The sequence below is a fragment of the Grammomys surdaster genome, unplaced genomic scaffold (assembly GCF_004785775.1).
Source record: "Grammomys surdaster isolate TR1022 unplaced genomic scaffold, NIH_TR_1.0 125928, whole genome shotgun sequence".
Lineage (NCBI taxonomy): Eukaryota > Metazoa > Chordata > Mammalia > Rodentia > Muridae > Grammomys > Grammomys surdaster.
This window is the reverse complement of record NW_021620751.1, coordinates 1634424-1658069: the sequence shown is the minus strand read 5'-3', so window position 1 is coordinate 1658069 and position 23646 is coordinate 1634424. Positions and strand designations below refer to the sequence as shown.

Here is a 23646-nt window from a genome sequence, read left to right as displayed (position 1 = left end):
ATATACAGAATCCCATGAACTCTATTTATAGTGGAAACAGAAAGAAATCCTGGACTGCTCAATTGCTGCTTGCGTAGCACGGGTCTGGTAACAAAGAACTTTCTCTGAGGACAGCTGCTTTATGTCATCCCGTATATGAGATCTGCCAGAGGCCCACATGTTCGCTCTGTATTCTAGGCACCCAGTTAAGTGCTCGAGCACTGGATATGGTTGAGTTTGTTTTCTATATTGTCTGTATAACTTGTCCTGGTGCTTTAGATAATTGCTACAATCTAGGCAGGGGTACGCTGAATTCCATTTTCCCTTCCTATTTTAGGAATACATCTCCTTTACCAAGCAATCACCTTCGCATAAAAGGTCAAAAGCAAAAAAAAAAAAAAAAATCCAATTTGACCACTTAATAGTTATGCCACCAGGAGCAAAGGAATGGACTGAACTTTTCTGAGTTGCGGGGATTTTTTTTTTCCTTGTATCAAATTAGAGCAATTATATCCAGCTCACAATGCTTCAACACAATAATACCAATTTTGCATTGATTGCTCTGAGATTTGAATGAAGGGTCAAACTTAGCACATATTACTTAAATAACTGTTTCTTGGGCCAGTGAGGTATCTTAGTAGGTAAAGGAGCTTGCCTCTAAGTCTGATGGCCTGGGTTTGATCCCTGGAACCCACATGGTAGAAGGAGAGAACTGACTGCACACATGTGCTGTAGTATGTACACATGTGCTCACACACACACACAGGGGAGGAGGGAAAGGGGAGGGGGAGAGGAAGAGAGTGAACACACACAGACACACGATAGCATTCTACAACATAATTTGTAACAAAGTAAGTTGAAATAAAATAAGTTTCTTTTCTTTTCTTTTTCTCTTATTTTTTCTTTTTGTCATTAGGGTACCCATTACTGGTCTATGGCCATGCTGCCCAATCTTGTCTAGTCTCAGAAACTAAGCAGAGTTGGACCTGGGTAGTATGTGGATCAGAAGAAGCTCATTACTTTTGGAAAGACTTGTAAGAGTCTTCCTTTGGAGACATGATCCTGGACACAATGGATCATTCTGATACATGCCAGAATACTTTTCTTCTCTGAACTCAAACTAAATGTGTAACATAGGATATGGGTCAGTCAGCAGGATGATGGTGGCAAAGGACTACCTTAAAGGCTAAGAAATCAAGCCATTTACCATTTTCTCTGAGCCTTAGACTCTCGGGACCAATTAAATAATACAGTCGTTACTCATGGATTCAGCAAATATTTAATTACTGCTTGCTATATTCCTGTTATTCTTCAGAGGGAGGGGAACAAATCTACAAATAAGACAAAAATGTCCTTTAAAAAGCAACAACAATCTAACAACAAACCGAGGGACAAGATACTCTCAGAGGGCGTGCTGGGAGCTTTGCAGGGAGTAACACCCCATAAGAGGCTATCTAACACACAGTGGTGCAGTGAGGCTTCCAAGGAAGTGACCTGACTTGAGGCAAAGTCGCTTTGTGAAAATGTACAAGAGCCTTCCAAGCAAAGGGAAAACCGAGTGGCAAGGCCCTAGGATAGGAAAGGTTTGCACCATCCAGGAGGTGGAGGGAGCCAGGTCATGCAAGCCAGGAGAAGGAGTCAGAGCTGAAGTATCTGGAAGCCTCTGAAGAATACTAAGATGGAGACTGTTTTCTCTTCTCAAAGGGTCGTTCTACCTGTGATGTGGTAAACAGATGGTTAGGGCCCAAGAGAAACTGGTAAACTACCATAAGAACCAAGGGCATTGCGTGAAAATCACACAATTGGAAGCCATGGAGACTTCATTCTGGACACTTTTTAAGGTTGAGATGTGCATCCTGAAAAAAAAAAAAAAAGTTGCTGATGTAATCAGAACTGCCTGAGACGGGAACTAGAGACTCAGGGCTGTTGCTAAATGCGGCAAAATGCATGCATCAAGCTGGTGCTGGAGTTATTACCAGATGCAAGCATGCAGAAAGGAGAAGCAGGTTCAGGGAGCGGCTCTGTGACTACCTGCTAAAACACACCAACATCCCCAAGTCAGGCCATGAGGCCGGTGTAAACTGGACATAGGTGACATCATGAAAGTCAGAGAGAGCAGAGAAGCCCCACCTGAAAACTGAGAAGGACGGAGATGGAGAAGCCAAAGTTAGATTTGTCAATATGGAGGATGCAGGTGCCTATTACAGAAGCACTTGAAACACTGCACACTCAGTGCTAGGGGAGAGAGGAACAGAGAGGGTGGTCCTTTTTCTGTTTCTTACCTTCCTCCAGTAGGGGGAGAATAAATATTAACTGAGCATCTACTGTGCATCCTGCATACTTTCAGGCACCAGGGATATACAGTCACATCTACCTTCTCAAAGACTTCCCTGGAGGTCAGGGAGTAGTCCAAAGTGCAAGGAGCCAACGGCTACCCAGAATCTGTACACACAGATAAGGAGGACATCGCCATAATAACATTTTCTTAAACTCCTCAGAAGCACAACAAACTCCCAGAGAACTGCACGTACCCTAACTTTTTTTTTTCTCTCCCTTTGGAAAACAGAACTAACCCCAGGTCAGTCAACATGCTGAGTCCAACACAACTAACTGCAGACGCCATTTTGGACCCTCCGATCCATCAGGCAGGCATTCTGTTGTTTCTTGATAGAACTCCTAAAGAAAACATTCAACCTAGAAATCAAAGCCTTTTCCAAAACCATATGCCACCGCACATAAACAGCAAAAGGAGAGCAAGAAAAACCAAGAGTCGATCGGAAGGGAAGGTAGAACGGTCAGTGCCCAAGCCCTCTGGCCAAGTTGAGAAAACAACCCAGCCCCACCATGTGAGCATGGAGTGGGGGTCATGCTTGGTGCATTCCTTGGCTCTTTGATGCATATTTCACATTCCCGTCAAGACTATACATAGCAAGCCATCAGAACTTTGTTCTCTCTGATGGCTCACACAGAGTGCCTGCAAATAGGCCTCTTCTCGGCCGTAAAGCAGCAAGTGAAACAGAGCAAAAACACACAGCCTGGCGGTGTTCCTCTTCCTCAAGTGCAAGGTCATCCTCGTGCATTTGGCCTTCTACACAGAGCAGAGGCATCTCTCCTCTTTACATGACAAATATCAGTCACTCAGCCTTATATCCTCTTAGCAGTTGCTGGCTATTATTAGTAAGACAGAGATACCACGTAAAGTGGCTGACCTAACCGGTTTCTCCTCTATAAATCAGTAGGAAGAAATTAACTCATCCAGTCACTAATCAGCCCCCCCTCCCCGAATCTGTCCTTTAAAATACCCTTTGCACGTGCCCTGCATTTGCTGAAAACAGAGAAGGAAGCATACTTCCATACTTCGGCTGTTGTTCACATTGCCGGCATGAGGCAAAATTCAGAACTTATTTGGAAGCTCCTTACCAGCGTCAGGGGTGAGGGAAGCCAAGCTTTATATCAGTCAGTGTAAAATCTACTTTGAGTCAACGCTGCCTTCCTTCACCTGACCTCTGATTGGGGAAGTTATACCCCTTCTATACAAGTCCATATCCATGAGGGGAGGGGAGGTCTAATTCTCCATTATTCTGGGATAGCAAAATGATTTAACTGGAACACATGTCAAATCGTCTGCCAAATGGGCAAGCTCTCACCAGCCGGTCCTAATCACGGAGCAGGCCTACGAGGGTGACTTAAGTCCGGCACGAGAAACATTTGTGCAAAACTGTCAGCCACTGGGCCCAAAGCACCCATCCACATTCCAGCCCTGTGAGATCCCACCCCCCTGAGCCCGTGCCAACTGCCAACGTGCTCGCTGACTAGTACTCTCGGTGCAGGCAGCTGCCACTCAGCCAGTCAGCAAGTGGCAGGCCGCCAGCACACAAGTTTCAAGAACACCAGCCTGCTAGTCACAGTGCTGTTAAAGGTTGAAGGTCTATGGGTATGCTAGCCTTCAGATTCGCCTCACTTGCCCTCCTGCCTCCCTATGCTCTACCATGCTTCCCTGTCTCGCCTCCCACAGTAGCAGTTCACTTGTCTCTATGGTAACAGCATCTGGTTTCAGAGTTAGAACTTCATGCGGCACAGTTCTCTCTTAGCCTGGGGCTTTTGCCAAGAGGTGCACTAGCAAAAGGGCTGCTGTCTGAGTTGGAGCCACCTGTTTCCCTGTCACCTCGGGATGGCAGTTGTCCTGTGTGTCCTCTGATCGATTGTGGCATCTATTGTGTAGAACGAACACCTTAAACTCAGCATGCTCTCCGTGGTTTAGAGTTGGCCATGCTAGAGCTGCCAGTCAGAGTCCAGAACCATCCCATCACCCCCTCAGTCAATATTGTCGGGGACTTCTGACAGCTTCCAGAGGTGGCACCAGGGAGCAGAATGACTCTTGCTGTCAACATGTCCAAACTAGAGTTTGACATCACTGGTTCAATCTGTGCACACAACTTCAATTTTATTAGTTAACCTTGTATTTAAACATTCTATTCCATCATCACCAGCTTGGTCCATTTATGACATCCAATGAACCCATCACCTCTCCTTTTATAAAAGCTTTTCTGCACACAGCAAATGCTAAACAGTTCTGCACTTACATGCCCTGAGGCACAGATATGTATAGAGTGTGGAAAAATACTGAGCCATTACTGTCATGATAATTATGTATACAGTGTTGCTGGGGAATTTCACTTACAGTCTACAGGTATCCCAAACCTCAAACCTCAAAATTAGGCTCTCCCTGCCCTTCCGCAGGCCTTAAGTCAGATAAAAGATAGACTGTAGCCCATCACAGATTTCTACTCCAGAACTACACAGAATGCTGTAACAATGTTCCCTTTCCTCATCACTTCAAAGAGGTAGAGAATCACTCTTATTATAAGCTCTTTGCAAACTCGATGTTTTCTTTTGAGGTTTTTTTCTTTTTAACCAACAGCATTTTATCAGTGCTTTAGTTACTTTGTAAAATGTGCTGTCCGTATTTGCAACATGTATATAAAGAACAACATACAGCTGTCAGAGTCATGGGTGACAGAGCCATCTCAGCTCTGCAAAGTACACTGCCATCTTTTGGCAACAAGTGTTCACTACAGCCGACTGCAAGAGGAGAAGGAAGGAAAGTTTGTAACCATCCCCTTCCAAAGTTCACAGAGGTCCCTGAGGAACTTGTATCCCCACAGGAAGTGAGGGAGAACAACGTGGTCGTTGGCTTTACCATGCACAGTGCTAAAGCTCTGGATAGATATATTAAGAAAAGAGAGAGAGATGGGCACAGCAAAACTGACAAGCATGGTTGATCACAGTCTTGTCTCCCACAGATCAATAGGCCACAATGTAGAATAAGCCTCCCTTCCAATTCAGGAGTTCCCTAATCAGCCTGGTCATTGACACAGGCCGAGGGCCAGGGAAATGTGACCCTACATGAAATCAGATTAAAGAAAAAGTAAAACTGCAACCCAGAGCAGAATCATACATCACATAATTCTAGACTTACAAACTGCCTTAAAAGTTTCTTTGTACTCCTCGGAACGTATCCCAGAGAAATGAAAACTTACATTCATACATGGGTGTTCATGGTAGCTTTATTCAAAAGAGCTAAAAACTAGACCTGGCCCAAGTGCCTTTCTGTAGACAAATGTTTATGGTTTAAAAGCTACAGTTCATCCACATCATGGAATATGCTTAGTGGGAAGCAAGGATAAGCCACCGATTCACACGGTAAGACATTGTGTCTATAGGGGGTTATGCTAAGACAAAGATCCATCAGAGACTACATGTTGTATAACTCATTTATATAACACTTCTGAAATGATAATTTTACATATAAAAGACCAGATTTGAAGTTTCCTGGGATTAGATATGGGAATTGTTGGTGACTACAAATGGGCAGTATAGCAATGGATGTGGTCCCAGCTTAATTCTACATCGTATCATCCACAGTGACAGGAACATGGATCTACACAGGTAATAAAACCATATAAAATGTAGACAGGGAGGGGAAAAGACAAACAAAACTGGGTAGATCTGAAGAGTTCTGGGAACTTCGGAAGTGGAAATACGGGTTATGCTATAGTTTTCTAAAATCCTAATCAGCACAGAGCAAAACTGGCCAAGTGTAGGGTTGTCCTCCAAATGTAATTTCTCTATTATTTCTCAGCTATGCCTTCAAATTCACAACTGACTCAAAATTTTAATTAAAAAGTATTCACTTATCATTCTGGAGATATTATTTTGCTTGGTGCTTAAGTACAGACAAAATCGGGCAAAACTGAGTGTGATCTCTTTAATAACTGTGTCTTTGGGACAGTGAACTAACTGACTTCAGCATTTATTTCCAACAAGCCTAAAACAGTTTGCACTGGTTTAGGTGTTTAAGTAAGTCACCAAAATAACCAAATTCAATTAATCTTACTGCATCTACATCAAATTTGTAGGGACCAGGTAAGATATTAAGATCTGACTAATCCATATCCAAAGGCTAGAATTTGGTCCCATGAGAAAATTAATTTTTGAGTCTGAGTTGGTTCCCACATGTGCATTTGACCTCTCCCCTTGAATCTTCTCCATGTGGGGCAGGGCCTCCCAAGCTCTGGGCCCAGGTTGCCATCTGAGCTCTGACAAATTGGAGCAGACTGTGTAACAAAAGGCAAGGCCTAAAGTGGCAAGAGGTACAGATGGGCTCTGGGGATGAAAAAGCCACTGGGGTTCAAACGGAGAGTCTCTGCAAGGACATGGCATGCTAACAGTGAGACTGCTGGGAAGGAACGCAGTGCTAACCAGAGACTGACAGCCTGGTGCTCAGGACATTCCCCTGACTCAGTTCACACTCATGTTTAATGTTTAATGGGCTTCCTGGGTCTCCCATAACAACCTCATATGGCCTGACGCACCTGCTCTTTAAACGTCATCTTGGGATTTTTTTCTGTCAGGCAGAAGACAGAGGCTTCCCTTTAAATTCTTAACTTTCAACTATCTCTCTTCAAGGAGTTCGGTGTGAGACCCAAAAGGTCCTGAGATAGGGGTCGAGCAAGATGATGAAGCTAGTATTGCTCCACGAGACAAGTCAGGGCCAACCACAGTAGTGAGCACATCCCCCTACTGTCCCTTGCTCCTCTTCGGTGGCCGTTCTCCTGAGCCAGCAGCCAAGGAAAGAAAAGAAAAAGGGGAGAAGGGAGCTACCCCATATAATAATGGGAAAACAGACGGGTACAGCTGCAAACCCATCATGTAAAGAAGGCATCTTCGAGTCAAGGGAGCTCTCTACAATGCTAGTCTTAAAGCAAGAGTGGATGGAGAGCTTCCCATGTACCCTCGCTAGTAGTTTCCAGTTTGTGCCACTGGCTTCTAGACCATTCCCTTCCAACCCACTCATTTATAAAATAATTTAGCATGTACCTCCTTTTGAATATCACTCATTGGCTCTTATTTATAGGAACCTTCTGAGTTGACTATAAGCTACTCAACCTGGAAGAGTGGCTCAGCGCGCGCGCACACACACACACACACACCCTAGCTCCTGCCTTCCCTAGATTACATGGTATGTGCTCTCTATTTAGCACATCAGATACCGGAAGCCACATAAGAAGTCAGCACGAGATACAGCCCTGCTCCTCAGACCTGCAACTAGACAAATTAAAATCCCATAATGTGTATAAATAATCCTACCAAGAAGCTACATGGCAGCTACTCGGAAATAGGACAAAGAGTTGAAATGTCAACCTTGAGCTCTAGACATTTCAATTTGGTCAGTGGTAAGTTATCTATAGTAGGTAGTCCACAGGCAGCACCAATAAGCAAATTCCACAAATACATCACATTGGCATTCATGTTAGTCTATGATTCTATATACAGTTACTTTAGATTAACGTATATTAATGTCAGATTAGATTCAAGATGGCAGATGAGTAAGGACTCAAAAGCAGAGATTTTTTTTTTTTTTCAGGACACCAGATTGGGAGTCAGCCACATGGCACCTGATCTGGTATAGCCTCTGCCCTGGTCACCTCTGACACACAGAACTGACATCAGCAAAAGTGCTTCCCCTCCCCCTCTCTCGCCAATACTGCAGCCCTACAGTTCATATCTTCCAACCTGAACTACCAACAGACTGGCAATAGCGTGGCTGCTGGCATTTGGTGACGCTCTTAATACATTCCAGGAAACGTGCTAAGAATTATCCAAGCATTATTTCAATCTGGACACTGTCACAGTTTGCCTGACTGGCTTATATGGTGCTGATGGAGTGAATATTAAGAACATTAGAGTTGTTCATTCTTTTAACCAGTTGAGTATTAAATGTGCTTAACATATGAAATAACAGGTTCCACTACGGCATCATCATACACATAGATACCCATCCTTGGCTCCTATTCCCTCCCCCAAGACTGGGTTTTCCCATAAAATAGGGACAAGAGGAGTAGAAGTGAAGACTGAGTACAGATACCTCTTGGCTCTCAGAGGTTTCCTACCATTTTATGTATGCCACATGCCATACCATTTGATCACTTCTGAAAGGTTTACCTCCCCCTGATACCTTATTTTCAGTTAGTTCTTTGATAACTTTCTACGTGTGCTGACAATACTCACTCCCATCTCCTCCAACCCTTCCCTTCCCTACCACTCAACAGCTCCATCAAAGCCAGTATGGGCTGCCCAAATATGCTTGGATGTGTGGCCTTCCACTAGAGTGTGCTTAACTAATCAGGGACAAAACTCTTATGAAAACAAGCTGGCCCTCCCTTGCTCAGCATCTAATTGCCAATAGCTCCTTAGCTAGGGGTAAAACTTCATGCCCAATCCCCTCACTGTGCTAGTGCGTGGTCTGACTTAGGCTTCCTCGGGTCTTGTGCATGCCGTCACATCCACTGTGAGTTCACGTGTGTGTGAAGCTGCCCTACTGTCTGCAGAAGACACTGTTCGTCTCACCCTCTTCCGTAACAATCTCTGAGCCTCTGGGGAGGTGCTGCAGTACATATGTTCAATTTAGGGCTGGAGCATCCTTCGGTCTCTTGTTCTTCACACTTTGACCAGTTCTGTGTCTCTTGATGTTTACCATCTACTGTAAATAGAAGCTTCTCTGATGAGAGATGGAAGGTAAATTCAGTCATTTACAGGTCTAACCATAAGCCGTTAGGAAATGCTTTAGTAATACATCTATTCCGCGGTCTAACCTGGGCACTTCTTATTATCAAGTCATTTTGCAAGTACATACTGCTTGCCAAGGTCTGTGACAAGCACTGTACAAAGTACAACATTGCTATCTGATTCAATCTTTACAGAAACCCAGTTTTCATATGCTCGTATTCTTTTCTGCACTCTTTAGTGTATATTTACACAAAGCTTTGTTGTACCATTTCTGCACGGCATGTAATATCCTTTGAGTGTCTCCATCCCTTCTTAGAACCTTTCTCCATCCCCTTCTTGCCACCCCTCTATATCACTACTAGTCCCTCTTCTGCTTTCTTGTTCATTCCCCATGCCCAGTTCTACTTATGCATAGAAGTGTGAGATTCTCATCTTTGTAAATCTGGCAGGTTTCACTTGATATGATCTCCAGCTCCACCAATATTCCTGTAACTAATGTGATTTTGTTCTTGTTACAGCTGGATACAACTCGGTTGTGTACATGCGCCGCATTTTCTTTATCCATTCACCTGTTGATGGGCAGCTAGACTGAGTCCATAATTTCATCATTTGAACACTGCAGCTGTAAATATGGGCACACAGGTGTCCAGAAGCAAGCTGGCTTTGATGCTTAGGGCTGTGTGCCCAGAAGGGATAGAGCTGTATCAGGTAGTAGCTCTGTTTTTATTTTTTTAAGAAACCTCCATATTGATTTTATAGTGGTTGGCTCGGGAAATAAAAACAAGAATTGACAAATGATATTGTATCAAATTAAAAGCTTCTACACCTCACGAAGTGGCACACGTCTGCAAACCTGTCACCCATTTGTGAGGCTAAAGGGATAAGATCTTGAATTTGAAGCTATTCAGTGATTTCCTGCTTTAAAACTCAAATAAAAAAATTAAGTGGCTAAGAGGCTTCTGCATGTCAAAAAGAAATAGTACAGTACCGAGCTCAGCAGCCTAGAGGACGGGAGAAAACCTTTGCCAACAATTTATTTCACATGGCATTCATACCCAATATATATATATTAAAAAAACTGAACACCGAAAAGAATAAATAATCCAATCAACAAGTAAACAAATGAACTGAACAGACACTTTTCAAATGCAGTACAAATGACAAATGAATACATAAATAAATAATGAAAACATTTCAGTATCATTAGCCATTAAGGAAATCAAAATCAAAAATGCTCCCAGGCCCCCATCTCACTTCAGTCAAAATGGTGATTCTAAAAAAAAAATGGCGGCAAAGATGGAGGACTCTGGTCACTACTCTGAAGAAGCAGAAGTTCACTTCAGGGTCTTGACAGCAGTGATGTCTCCAATCTCACAGCCTCCTTTACTCTCCATAGTCCACCCCTTGTATAAATGTTTTCATTATGGTGCTGCCTGGACCTACTCAGACCTTCCAGGGGCCTCAGCCTTTTAGCCTAGAAGCTAAATGCAAATACCTGAGTCAGCCTCCCTCCACGACATGCCAGAAGCCAGGTGACCCCTCTCAGCAATCCAAGTGTGCACTGACACCTTAGAGGACTTTAGCCCCTGGCTGTTCTCTTGGGGATTTTGTGGAACTCCTAAGTGGGTGTGGGTTTGTCTCTCACTCTTGTCTGCTCTCGGGACTCTTTTCCCCCTGATGGGTTGCTTTGTCCAGCCTTGATATGAAGGCCTTTGCCTTGGCTTATTGTATCTTGTTTTGTCATGTTTGGTTGTTGTCTCTTGGATGCCTGCTCTTTTCTGAGAGAAAAAGAAGGTGGGGAGAATGGGGACTCCAACACAGTCAAGGTGCCTGCCTCGAAGGGAAATCTATAGCAACCTGTATGAAACAGCTCTGTTACTAAAGTCTGCCTCATTTTCTCTGCAGCCCAAGACTCAGGGGGATGCCCCTAAACCCTCACCTGCCATTCCACTGTCTCAGCAATGCAATGCTTAGTGTCCAAAGAGGTGAATGCCAACAATTAGCACATAGACATCATAGGAATACAGTAGGATTCGGCCTGTGATTGTTGCTGCCTACGATTGAAATCTATACTTCAAATAGTGATGGAATATCTTTCAAGTTGATTCCAAGATTTAGTTTTCTAGATTAGTTTTCTAGACTAGATTAAGAGAGCAGAGGGTATATGGAAATTACAGATTCCATTGTTAAACCTGAGTGGATTGGAAGTGGAGGTTCCCGGAACTGGCCTCCCTGTATAATGGAATAAAGATTGTTTGGCTTTGGTGGATAGAAGAGTGACCCTTGCAATAGGAAAACCTCCTGCCACCAAAAAATAACACTCCAACTCTGCCAGAAAATAAATGACACCTAGGAGACATAGTGAATCAACGCAACATGTGAGCTGAAGTCCTGATGTGCACAAATCAACTTCTCTATAAAAGATTGAAGACAATCTAGAAAGTTCAGGGGAACTGTTGGTGATTGTATGAGGTGTGAGAGCGCTGGAGGTTTCTATTCTGTTTCTCCTCCATTTATGACAGTGTGTATGGTATATGTGTATATGTACATGTGTATGCATGTGTACATAAACACATCCCATACTCTAGCATACCTATGCATACACATGGCAAGGCCAGCAGAATCTCAGATGCTTTCCTCATGGCTCCCATCTTTTTACCCCTGTGTAAGAACTCTTACTGAATCTTATTGAATCTGGCTGTTTTGGCTAGTCTGGCTGGTGAGTGAGCTTCCAAAATCCAGCTGTTCTACTCTCTAATGCCAAGTTTTTACATACACACATACATACATACATACATACATACATACACACACACACACACACACACACACACACATCGAAGAGCCATACCTGGCTCTGATGTTCTTATTTCTTAGAAATGTACATAGAAATACTAATTGGTGAAATGTTGTAAACTAGGACTTGCTTTAACAATATCCCAGGGAAGAAAATCATATGAGAAGTAAGGGACTGAGACCAGACTGGTCACATGTGGAATCTGATGGGTAAACTGTGGGCATAGGTAAATCCAGAAGTGGGGATGCATAGACAGCTGAAGCCAGGGGTGGGGACACATATAGACAGCTAGGGGCAGGAGTAGGGATCCTATACTGCTCTCTCTTCCTCCATTCAAGTCTAAAATATTCCAAAATAAAACATTTTATAAAAACATCCCACTTTAATATGTATGGTATGTGTATGTGTATACTCATGTTTGCATATGTGAATATGGATATGTTAATGCCTGTATATAAGAGGGCCTAAGACTGATATCAAGAATCATCCTCCATTGCTTGTCCACCTTATTCAACAAGGCAGGCTATCTCAATCAAACCCAGAGCTCTCCGATACTGTTAGTCTCGCTAACAAGCTTGCTGTGGAGAATCCTGTCCCTACCTCCTGAGGCTTGAATTAAAGGCTTCCTCCAAGGTTTCTGTGGATACTTCGGATCTGAACTCTCGTACTCATATTTGACTAGGAAGTACTGAACCGCTAAGAAACCTCCCAAGTCATAATTTTGAAATTTTAAAAATCACCCTCCTTCTTCTTTATGACCAATCAATCATCACAAAACAATACATGAATATAAATCACAACAAATGTGCTTACATGTTTCAAAGATGGATCTGTTCCCGAATAATTAAAAACCATAGAACCTACACCCATAGCCCTAATTTTGGACATAATAAAAGCAAGGGGTTATTACAGCCTCAGTGTCTTCACTCGTGGCCTTTCTCTCTTGAGCCTCACACCCAGGCTCTCATCTATGAATACTGGGTTGGATTTGGCATGCCTGGTGCTTTCCAGCTGATGCAAAACAAAATAAAGTCTAGAAGGGCTAGCCAGATGGCTCAGTGGGCAAAGTCACTTGCAGCCAAGCCTGACGACCCAAGTTTGAGTCCCAGTACCTACATGGTAGAAGAGAACAGACTCCTGCAAGTTGTCCTCTGACCTCTCAACACACACACACACAGTATGACACATGCATGTGCACGCACACACCTTCATGTACACAAAAATAAGTAAACAAATATATGTATTGAAAAAAAATTTTAAACACTTTGAACATAATTCTTTAAAAAGAAAGTCTAGGAGAACTATCCTCACCAGTAAGTACCTATATTTTCTCTCCCCTATTTGAATTAAATGACGTGGCAGGTTCAGCAAGATAGCTCAGTGGGTGGAGGCACTTGCTACACAAGTCTGACGACTTGAGTTCAATCCCTAAAACCCATGGACAGGAGAACTGATTCCTGAAAGTAGTCCTCTAACCGCCACACACATGCCATGGCAGCTACATGCCAGCACATGCAAGCACGTGCGCAAGTGTGCACACACACACACACACAATGCAACAGAGTGTGCAAATATTTGCAGTACCAAACACTGACTCAGAAATAAACCTAATAATGCTCAACAGACTGAACAGCAAACCAGTGTTCAACCCACCCTGAATCATTGAAAATATCTCCCTGGACTTCAGCTGATATACAAGAGCACGAAACACTGCAAAGCAGCCAGTCAGGGTTCTTAGGAAAGCTTAGCGTACGAAAGTCAGAACCGGCTACACCAGTCCGCGATGGCTCTGGGAAAGCGGAAGACAATGTTCTCTGGACACCACAGTCCCTTCTTGTCGAGCCCAGGAAACTGATTTTTCCTGGAGGAATATTATTATAAGTCCTGGTGAGACTCCAAAGTCAACTCATGAAATCCTACTCATTGCAATGTGGCCAAACAATAGTAATAATAATAAAAACAATAAACTGAGCACTTTATATGAACTACTTAAACCTCACTACCAGTCTATGAAGCCGGTACTACTATGGCCTCATATTACAGATTGAAAATTTAAAGATGGGAGCCACTGTCAACGTCACACAGTTGCTAAGTGATGAGCCACATAATGATGCCAAGATTACTAATAAAAGCATGGTGCTAGTACTATTGTTTGGGATACAGAGTAAGTGAAGTAGACTCCTGTGACTTTGTACAAAGCTGAAGCCCTAATTGTCACCCCAGCATTGCTTTCTACGGGGAAACACACTTTGAGTTTCAAACGACTAGTAGGTACATAGTGATGTCATTCCAAAACAGTTGGAAACAGCATTTACTGGGTCAGAACAACTCCCAAACAATAGAACCTCCTGAATAAAAACCCAGCATTGCCTCTAGTAAACACTCTAAAACAAAATTAACCATAATCCACTGAGGAAAACCTACTCTTAAAAAGGAATTATATACACAATCTGTCCAAGGTAATCTTTTACACTAGCTTTTTCTTTTTTATCTCAAATACTATTATCTGGGTGAATACAGTCATCTATAACCAGGAGTAACATCTCACTGGGTTCTTGAAGAGCCCGTCAGGGTTGTGACTTTGCCTTTCTGGAGCATTGGGACGCACTGTGACCTATAACCAAGTTGAATCCATTTCACAGGCCACGACAACGGAAAAACTGTTTCTTCATGTTAGTATCAGAGGAAAACGCCCTTTGCCAAGAATAGTCTCAGAAGCAGTTAAGATTACTTTCCCTTCGATCTCCATTTATTTGAACTTTCACACTCCTCCCAGCTTCCTACCTGCAGGCAGCTGCTAAAGAGCAAGCACCCAGGGTCCCTGAAGATCAGTCTGACTTCTGTCTTCCAGCCTGTGCACACAGTTTCCCAAAGCCCCAGCTAGGCACATCTGAAGGCCCCTCACATGCAAGGGAGTGTATTTCCCATTTCTCTTAAGACTTGCAGAATCTTTTCTGTTTAGAGTGATCTTCGAAAGGCCAACATATAATAAGCACCCACCCCCAAAGCTATATAAATGCCACTTGGTTAATAGTCAGATCTATTACTGCTTCATTACACTATTGATTTGCTACATTTGGGTGTGAGGGCTGACATCTCATTTGTTAATCGAAATACCCTGTTATTCAGTCTCAATAAGAATCAAGACGCTGAAGAAAGAAGTTGTCATGTCTGGCAAACCTAACATGGCAATTGTCTGTCCAGTTCTGGTTCCCCACCCCCACCTCTCCCCACCACCACCACCTTCTTTGTCCTACCCTATTTATCATTTATTATTTCTTTTTTAAAGTAGTAAAGGATGTTCACAAAATGAATATAGCAACTCATTGCCTCTCCGGGTCTGAAAAAAAAAATGAGTTTAATATATAAGTCCCATCTTTTGGTCGGAGAGAAGCCATGAGGCGATATGCAAAAACAGTGTAAATGGGAGGTGCGAGGCACAGAGCCCGGAGAAAACACGCGTAGGTAGCGCTAGTGTGTAGCAAAGTCTTTCCCTTGTCACAGACGGGCCCAGGTTCACGAAGGTCACGTTGCTAAACCAGAAGCAAGGAGACTAAAACTCGCTGTCTGGCTCAAACACTCACGCCAGGCTGCCTCCCCAACGCAGAATGAAGGAAATAACTGTAGTTTTTTTTCCAATGTTGTCTCCCAAGACCTCATCTTGAGGTGGCAGCCAGGAATACGGGACAAGAGAATCTTCTTCTAAATGTTCTGTACCAAGTGGAGCACCAAGCAAAGAAGCCATCGGGCACATACCTCTTGGTACAGCAGAGGTCGGATTTCTCAGCACACTGATAATACTCAGAGGGCTGACTGGGAACGTGGCTGAGGGCTGGCCACAACCCAGCAGGGTATTTTTGAAAGGTGGTCACCCTGGGAAACACGCTGCTTGTATAATGTTTACGGCTGGGGAAACAAAAAAAAAAAACTTGGAAATGATTCCACATACCAAGTTTTTTTACAATCAGAATATTAAAAAAAATTTAAAGATAAATATCAGAAACGGATGCAAGAAAAGGAAGAGGGAGGTAGCCCAGGGTCTTCATGAATTTATCTTCAGCAATAACTAATTCTCTGAAACTCATGATTGCCTGAAATAGAAGTGGAAAGCTGGGGAGATGAGAAATAACATATTTTTTCCTACCTAGTAAAGCAATGGACTCTAAGTGTAGACAGAGGACTGTCCCTAACAATCGATATCTGTGCACACTGGGCTTCAGTTGGCTGGTCCATTTGGGTGGATCTTTCATGATTGTGACAATGACCCACAACCCTATAGCATTTCTATCCCTACTTCACCCAGGAGGGGACTCCAGTCCCAGGGCCAGACATGAATGGCCAGAGGATATAGGGTATGACAGGAAAGATGGAAACTCACAATCAGAGGTTACTCTAAAACCCATGAACTTACATGCCAGATACCCCAGGGCCTGGCCTATGGCTCACTGGCTGCTGTTGTCCTCCGAGAGGAACTTGGGAATGACTGGGAAAAGAATCGGAAGGTGGGATGTCTATGAAAGATCAGTCACAGAGATGCTATGAGCAAGCATCACCTCCTCTGGCACCAGAGCTGACACTGTGAGCCTGAGAGTGGGAATAATTAGTTTAAATGGGTGTTATTACAACAAGATGCATTCGAAAGCAGCTCCACCTGGACCTCAGACAGCATGAAAGTTCCTAGTCATCCAAAAGCAACCAGAAGTAAAACGATGAACTCACGGGGAACAAGAAGACAGAGACACACGGCCCGTCTGTGATGTTTTAACATATCCGGTTCAACCACTGAGACAGCGCACACTAGTTGACGTGCAGACTTCTGTGACATCGTCGTGGTGTTATAGGTACTGCTCTGAGGACACTAACAATTCCACATCTTCTGTTTATTTTCCAACAGGTGCAACAGATAGGAAGGCAAGTATGTCGAGTCTAGGCTAAGGGTCACACGAAGGCAAATAAGAGGTTCTAAGAACATTAGGAAATCACAGAAAAGCAAAGACAGAAGCTGAGCTCCAAGCAAGGAATCTATTTCCCTGGATAAAGGTGTTACAGTGTGAGCTGTGGCTGCTGACCGCTCACAGCCAGCCCTGGGGATAGTTGTGGGTACCTCATCCTCACTTCTACATGCTAACAGACACAGCCAGGCACAGCCAGAGCCCCAGGCTGTTTACCTCCATCCACAAAAGACTAGGTGTCCAGCATGTTTTACAAATATCACTTTGTAAGCATTGTACAATGTGAAAGATTTAGAAAAATACATAAATGAATCTATCATTTCACGAACTTTCCTGATCAGGAAATTCGAACAGCCTAGGCAATAGCTGAGGCTTTCTCCCTGGCCATTCCCCCTCAATCCCTGCCCTCTCCACAAGACCATAATTTTATATCACCTGTTGGCGAGCAACTCAGGCTGACATGCTTTCTGTGGTGCTATCAAAACCACCTTGTGCCCATCCAAGTGTGAAACCCGAGCTGAAACCCAGGCTGCTGGGGTTTACGGAGCAGCAAGAAATTCCAACCTAAAATACCAACAACAGGAATAAGAACCTCAAACTATCAGGTGCTTAGGTAAACTTGCAATTAGACCTTGAGTGGACTGCAGATGGAGAAGAGAATGCAGGCTGACTCTTTGGTGGCAGACACACTGTACAAGCAAAGGCTGTACAATGTCTGTGTTGCCTCCAGGCAGCCAGTGAGACACGAGAAAGTGCACCAATGTCTTCGATGATGACACACTACAGTCAACACACCAGAGTTCAGCTGTAAATCTTGCAAACCCTGACACAAGGTGACACAGACAAATTCCTGGTTTCTTTGTGTCTGTGTCCTCACCTACAGCAGACAAAGTCACTTGTGTCTGACCTATGCCAGAGGATGCTGTGTGGCTCTGGTAAGATCCATGAAGCATGTCAAACTCTATGTATAGAAAGAGATTATGATAGTTTGTATATGCTTGTCCCAGGAAGTGGCACTGTTGGGAGGTGTGGCCTTGTTGGAATAGGTGTATCACTGTGGGTATGGGCTTTAAGACCCTACTCCTAGCTGCCTGAAAGACAGTATTCTGCTAGCTTCCAATGAAGATGTAGAACTTTCAGCTCTGCCTGCATCATGCCTGCCTGTTCCTGCCTTGATGATAACGGACTGAACCTCTGAACCTGTAAGTCAGCCCCAATTAAATGTTGTCCATATAAGAGCTGCCTTGGTCATGGTGTCTGTTCACAGCAGTAAAACCCTAAGGAAGAGATCATCAGAGAAATTCAAGTGATAATACCCCATCCATGTATTTGTTCCCAAGGAACACAGTCCACAGTTTAAACTATCATGTGTTCCACCTTTTCAGCCCTCGTCATGCTTGAAAATCTGATTGGTGAAGACGGGTGAGCTTCCAGTTCACATCCATATGTACTGGGGACTCATATGAAACACATCTGTGTGTGTAAGACTACAGAACACAGCCACATTAAGCTCTTTAACAGTGGTGCCTTCTAACAGCATGGATGTTCACTGTTAGTATATACATATATACATATACACATATACATCATATACATCCCTGGCTAATGAACCCCTGAACTGAAAGGCTATCATGGTCTACACACTGTTTTCTGTTTCAGGGGTTAAAGACTTCTGTATTGGAAATAAAGCACAGGAATGACAGACCTAATTTTATCAGCATTTAGAATCTTCTGAGAATCATCGTACCAGTTTGTCATTAAAGGCAAACAAATGATAAATCTGTTTTAAATTACCAGTCAACGCCTAAATTTTGTAGGAGTAAGCAAAGGAAAGGGAGTCATAAAAACTTACACAGAGGCTAGAAAGGCATCTCCATCGAACAAAGACCTGAGCACACCAATTAACAAAAGCTAAGTGTGGCTGCACTTGCCTGAATCCCCAGCTCCAGGGAAACAGAGACCAGCAGATCCTTGAGAATCATTGGCCTGCAACTGAGGCTATTTGGCCAGTTCCAGGCCGGGAAGAGACACTGAGTGAACACACATACATACATACACACATACATATACATGCATGCACACACACACATATACATATACACATACACACACACATACATGCATGCACACACACACACAAACACATGCACACACACATTAAAATAGGTATGTGCACAGAAACGCAAAGAAAAAAATGTTTTATGGTAAAAAAAAAGTTATAAGATGAAATCAAGGACTAAAATACACAATACTTTTTGAAAACAACAAAAGCCAAATGGATTTACAAATGAATAACAGTTTCCCCAAATGAATGATGTTTTTAAAAACCTTCCAATGGTGGGTTTTATTTATTTCAGTTTGAAGTTGGCTGAAACTCTTCAGACAATTTTTGGAACTCTGCTCATCACACACTATTTCTCTGACAACTCTTTGTCTTCCTAACTTACTTGGACAATGTTTTAAATACCTACTCTGCACCAGCCCATGCCAGAGGCTGCTCACACTTTAAAAAAAAAATGAGTAAGATAAACCTATATCATTATAGAGACCCTAGGCTACTGAGGAAGAAACACACATACCCAGGAGGTGTTGCAGGGCTTCTAACTCTAGAGAAATACACATGCTCAGAATTCAACAGTGCTATTTCTTCTACATTGTATCTAAAAGAGAAAGATTCCCAGTGGCAAGAAGAAAGTCTCCTTAGTTGAGTGTTGGGGATTAGTCTGGTGCTATGTGTATAAATGCTAAATTCTGAACCCCAGATCAGTGCATAAATCTTGCTCCCCAATTTTAAGTTATGGGTTAATAAAAGGCCAGAGCCTGTGATTGGGCAGTAGAGAGAGGAAGGCAGGACTTGAGATGGAGTGAGGAATCTCAGGAGAGACCAAGGAATAAAGGAAGGAGAAGACAGAGAGACAGGGAGGCTGCCATGAGGCTGGATGGATCATGAACACGTGGCCAGAAGTGCAACCTGAGGACAGGCTGATGGAGCAGAAACAGCCCAAGTGAGACTAAAACAGCAAGTGACAGCGATATTTAGGTGAGAATGCATAGGCTCCGCCCAGGCAAGGCGTACAGCTTGTAAATAAAACACCAGGTTTCTGTGTCTCTTATACAAGCTAGCTAGAATAAATAATTCATTTACAGTCTTGATCTACGAGTGGGGAGCAGATGGAAGGATAAAGAAGAAAGTGAGATAGCAGAGAACAAGACCTCTGTGGGAAGAACACACGCAAGGTGCTTTGTGACACATCTCCAGTGTTTCCTTTATTTGTATGTGTGTGTGTGTGTGTGTGTGTGTGTGTGCACGCGCGCGCACACATGTGCACATGAACACCTGCCCACAAAACAGGGGTACATGGGGAAGTAGATGCCCTGATGCTGGAATTATAGGCAGTTCCAAGCTGCCATACCTCAGTGCTGGGATCTCAGTTCCAGTCAACCACAAAAGCAGTCGGTGCTCTTAGCCACTAAGCCACTTATCAAGCCCTTTGGTTACTTTGTAATAATAATTATTATGACCACTACTATTATATATTATATAAGATATTATCTTAATTTTTATATAACCATTAATAATAAATATGTATACATTGGCCAAAAAGCAAACTAAACTCACATTCTCAGGGAAATAACCAAAGGACATCAAGAAACCACTCCAGCCGGGCGGTGGTGGCGCATGCCTTTAATCCCAGCACTTGGGAGGCAGAGGCAGGCGGATTTCTGAGTTCGAGGCCAGCCTGGTCTACAGAGTGAGTTCCAAGACAGCCAGGGCTATACAGAGAAACCCTGTCTCGAAAAAAAAATAAAGAAAGAAAAAGAAAGAAAAAAGAAACCACTCCATGAGCTCCAAAATGGAGGTCACAAAGAGTACCCATGATGGGGGTAAAAGCACTGCAGGCAAACCAGCTTTAAAAGACAAAGGCGGAGCACAGACAGAAGTAAGAAATCAAGGCCACAGAGTTCAGTGGAGACAGGGGATTCCTAAACGGTTGTTTCTCAGAGATGTTCCTGGACAAATGCGCTGCTACAAACCATAGCAAGTTCCATGAAACACAAAAAAACAAAAGACCTGAGCAGTAGTGACACAATATTATAATATTAATTGATATTAATACAATATTAATAGTAGAGATAAATGAACCTGGAGACCATTGTGTTCAGTTAAGAAAGCTAGATTCAGAAAGATGATCATCACATATTTTCCTAAAAATCTAGACAGGAAAACAAAAAGACATGAAAATTAAAGAAAGAGAAGAAGGACCAGCAGGAAAGGGGAGGAGACTGGAGAAAGTGCTGGTGGTAAATATGGTTAAAATGTGCCATCTACATATATGGAAATATCCCAATAGGCCTCACTTTGTACAACTGTATGCACTAAAACGCTTAAAATAATATCGATAAAAAAGCTGCAAATAATAGCTGATCAAAGAAAAGAACCATAATTTATGTTCTCCACTTCCAGGCACTCATAACTTTCTGTCATGACTAAAAACATTTTCATTTCAGATCACTAACCACAGCAGAAAAGTCAGCTGTCTTTAAAGCCCAAATCTATTGTGGCTTCCCGCAATACTTAGGGGGAAAAGGGTGTATCTTACAAATAGATACTGCACTGAGTGTGTGGAACTGCAGAGAGGGACTGAAATGCTTGTAATAGTCTCAAGGAAGACATCAGAATAAACTGAGACTCTACACAATGCACCACACAGAGCGTAGAGGTGATACAGTCCGTGGTACACCCTGACTGTCCAGGTGAGAGTCTAGAACTGCCACAGCATCTATCAAACTTATTCTACATTTGAATCCATTCTTACACTATCCTGGAAGCAGTGTGATAGACAAGACAGTGACGGGGCACAGGCCACACATTTATTTTTCTCAACATGCTACAAATGGATCAAAACAACTCATCACTATTGAATTAAGATACAATGATTAATTTCAACAACCAACATCATACTGTGAGGCTGGAAAGACAAGTCACTGTTTTAAGAGACCTGGCTGCTCTTCCACAGGACCTGGGTTCAATTCCAAGTACCCACAGGGCAACACCCAGCCATCAGTAACTCTAATTTCCATGGGATCTGACAGCCTCTTCAGGCCTCCCCAGGTACTGTGTACACATGGTGCACATACATACATGTAGGCAAAACACCAATGCATATAAAATAAAAAAAACTTTAAAAAAAAAACACTGCACTCAATAACACAAATAGAGTAAAGGGAAGAGACTTTTAATATGCATATTATATTGAGTGTTTCCTATACTTAATCGGATTGTGAAAAAAATAAACAGTTTTAGGCCTTCCTAAAGAGCATGGAACCATTAAAATGTTTTTGCTTCTCATAACCAAATATCCCAAGTAATTAAGCACCAATATCAAGTCTGAACATTAGCGAAGTAAAAATGAACTAAGCATACAAACCTTTGACCATGGCTTAAGAATCACCCTAGGTTTAATTGAGGTTCATCTGGAAAGCATGTAAGGTCCTCTAGTACTACTGATCCTGGAAACTTCTCAGGCATGCCAACTTGACTGGGTTTCTTTGCTTTCTATACAGTCCAAACCAAAGAGTCCAAAATTGAACACTGATGTGACCCACATAATCCCAAAGGCTAAGATAGGAATATCTCAGGTTCAAGGCCAGTCTGTGCTACATAATGACACAATGTAGCAATTTGAATGAGCATGGCACCCATAGGCTCATATATTTGAATTCTTGTATAACTATTTAGGAAGGTTGAGGAGGTGTGGCTTTGTTGTGGGATGCATGGTACTAGACATGGGTTTTGAAGTTTTAAAAGCCTAGCTAAGTAGTTCGGGCTAACTAGTTTCTCTCTCTCTCTCTCTCTCTCTCTCTCTCTCTCTCTCTCTCTCTCTCTCTCTCTCTCTCTCCCTCCCCCCCTCCCTCCCTCCCTCCTTCCCTCTCTCCCTCCCTTTCTCCCTCTCCCCCTTCCCCACACTCTCCTCCTCTCCTTCTCCCACTCTACCTACTGTTTTTTTCTCAACATATTCTCTGCCTGCCTCCCTGCCTCCCTGCCTCCCTGCCTCCCTGCCTCCCTGCCTCCCTGCCTCCCTGCCTTCCTCCCTTGCCTCCCTGCCTGCCTGCCATGCTACCCACCATGATGATCATGGACTAACCCTCCGAAAATGTAAGCAAACCCTCAATGAAATGCTTCCTTTTAATAAGTTCTCTTGGTCATAGTGCTTTGTCATCGGAATAAAAAGGTAACTGGAGCACACAAAGAAAGAAAAAGAGTCCGTATGATTACCATGCAAACAGAAAGCAACAGGAAAGCAGTGTAACTGACAATCAGATGAGACTGTGAAACCTCAGCATCTACCAGAGAACCAAGGACGTGTGATAAACTGTAACGTCACAACTTGATTCCAGGAACTCGTCCTATGTAATTAACCAACGACATATCTGGAAATCTATAGTAATGACCAGTTTGTATCATTTTAATTTTTCAAAAGAGAGAAGCAATCCAACACCTTAGGTGTTAATGACGGGAAAATAGATCTCGGGCATTGATTTTCTTTCTCTACATAAGCTTTGCCTTCACTAAGTTCTTAGCCACACAAAGTTCCCTGGAAGTCCATGAAGCAACTCAAGAGTGCGCAGCAGTCAGTTGTGTTCTTTCCCTCCCAGAATCTCTTTCCCCACACCTCAGGAGGACGACTGGCTCAGCTGCTTCACTAAACAGCCCATTTCAGTTTTTAAAATGCATTTCAAATCAGAGAGCTCGGTTAAGTGTTTTTATTAAAGAGGAGAAGGAGGAGGAAGAAGAGGAGGAAGAGAAGGAGGAGGAGGAAGATGATCATGGACTAACCCTCCGAAAAT

The 23646-nt window shown here is 43.1% G+C and overlaps 1 protein-coding gene across 1 annotated transcript in view; it reads right to left on the bottom strand.

Annotated features, from left to right (window-relative positions):
• Positions 1 to 23646, bottom strand: part of Slc4a4 (solute carrier family 4 member 4) — a 325511-nt gene that overhangs the window by 282364 nt on the left and 19501 nt on the right. The window lies entirely within an intron of this gene.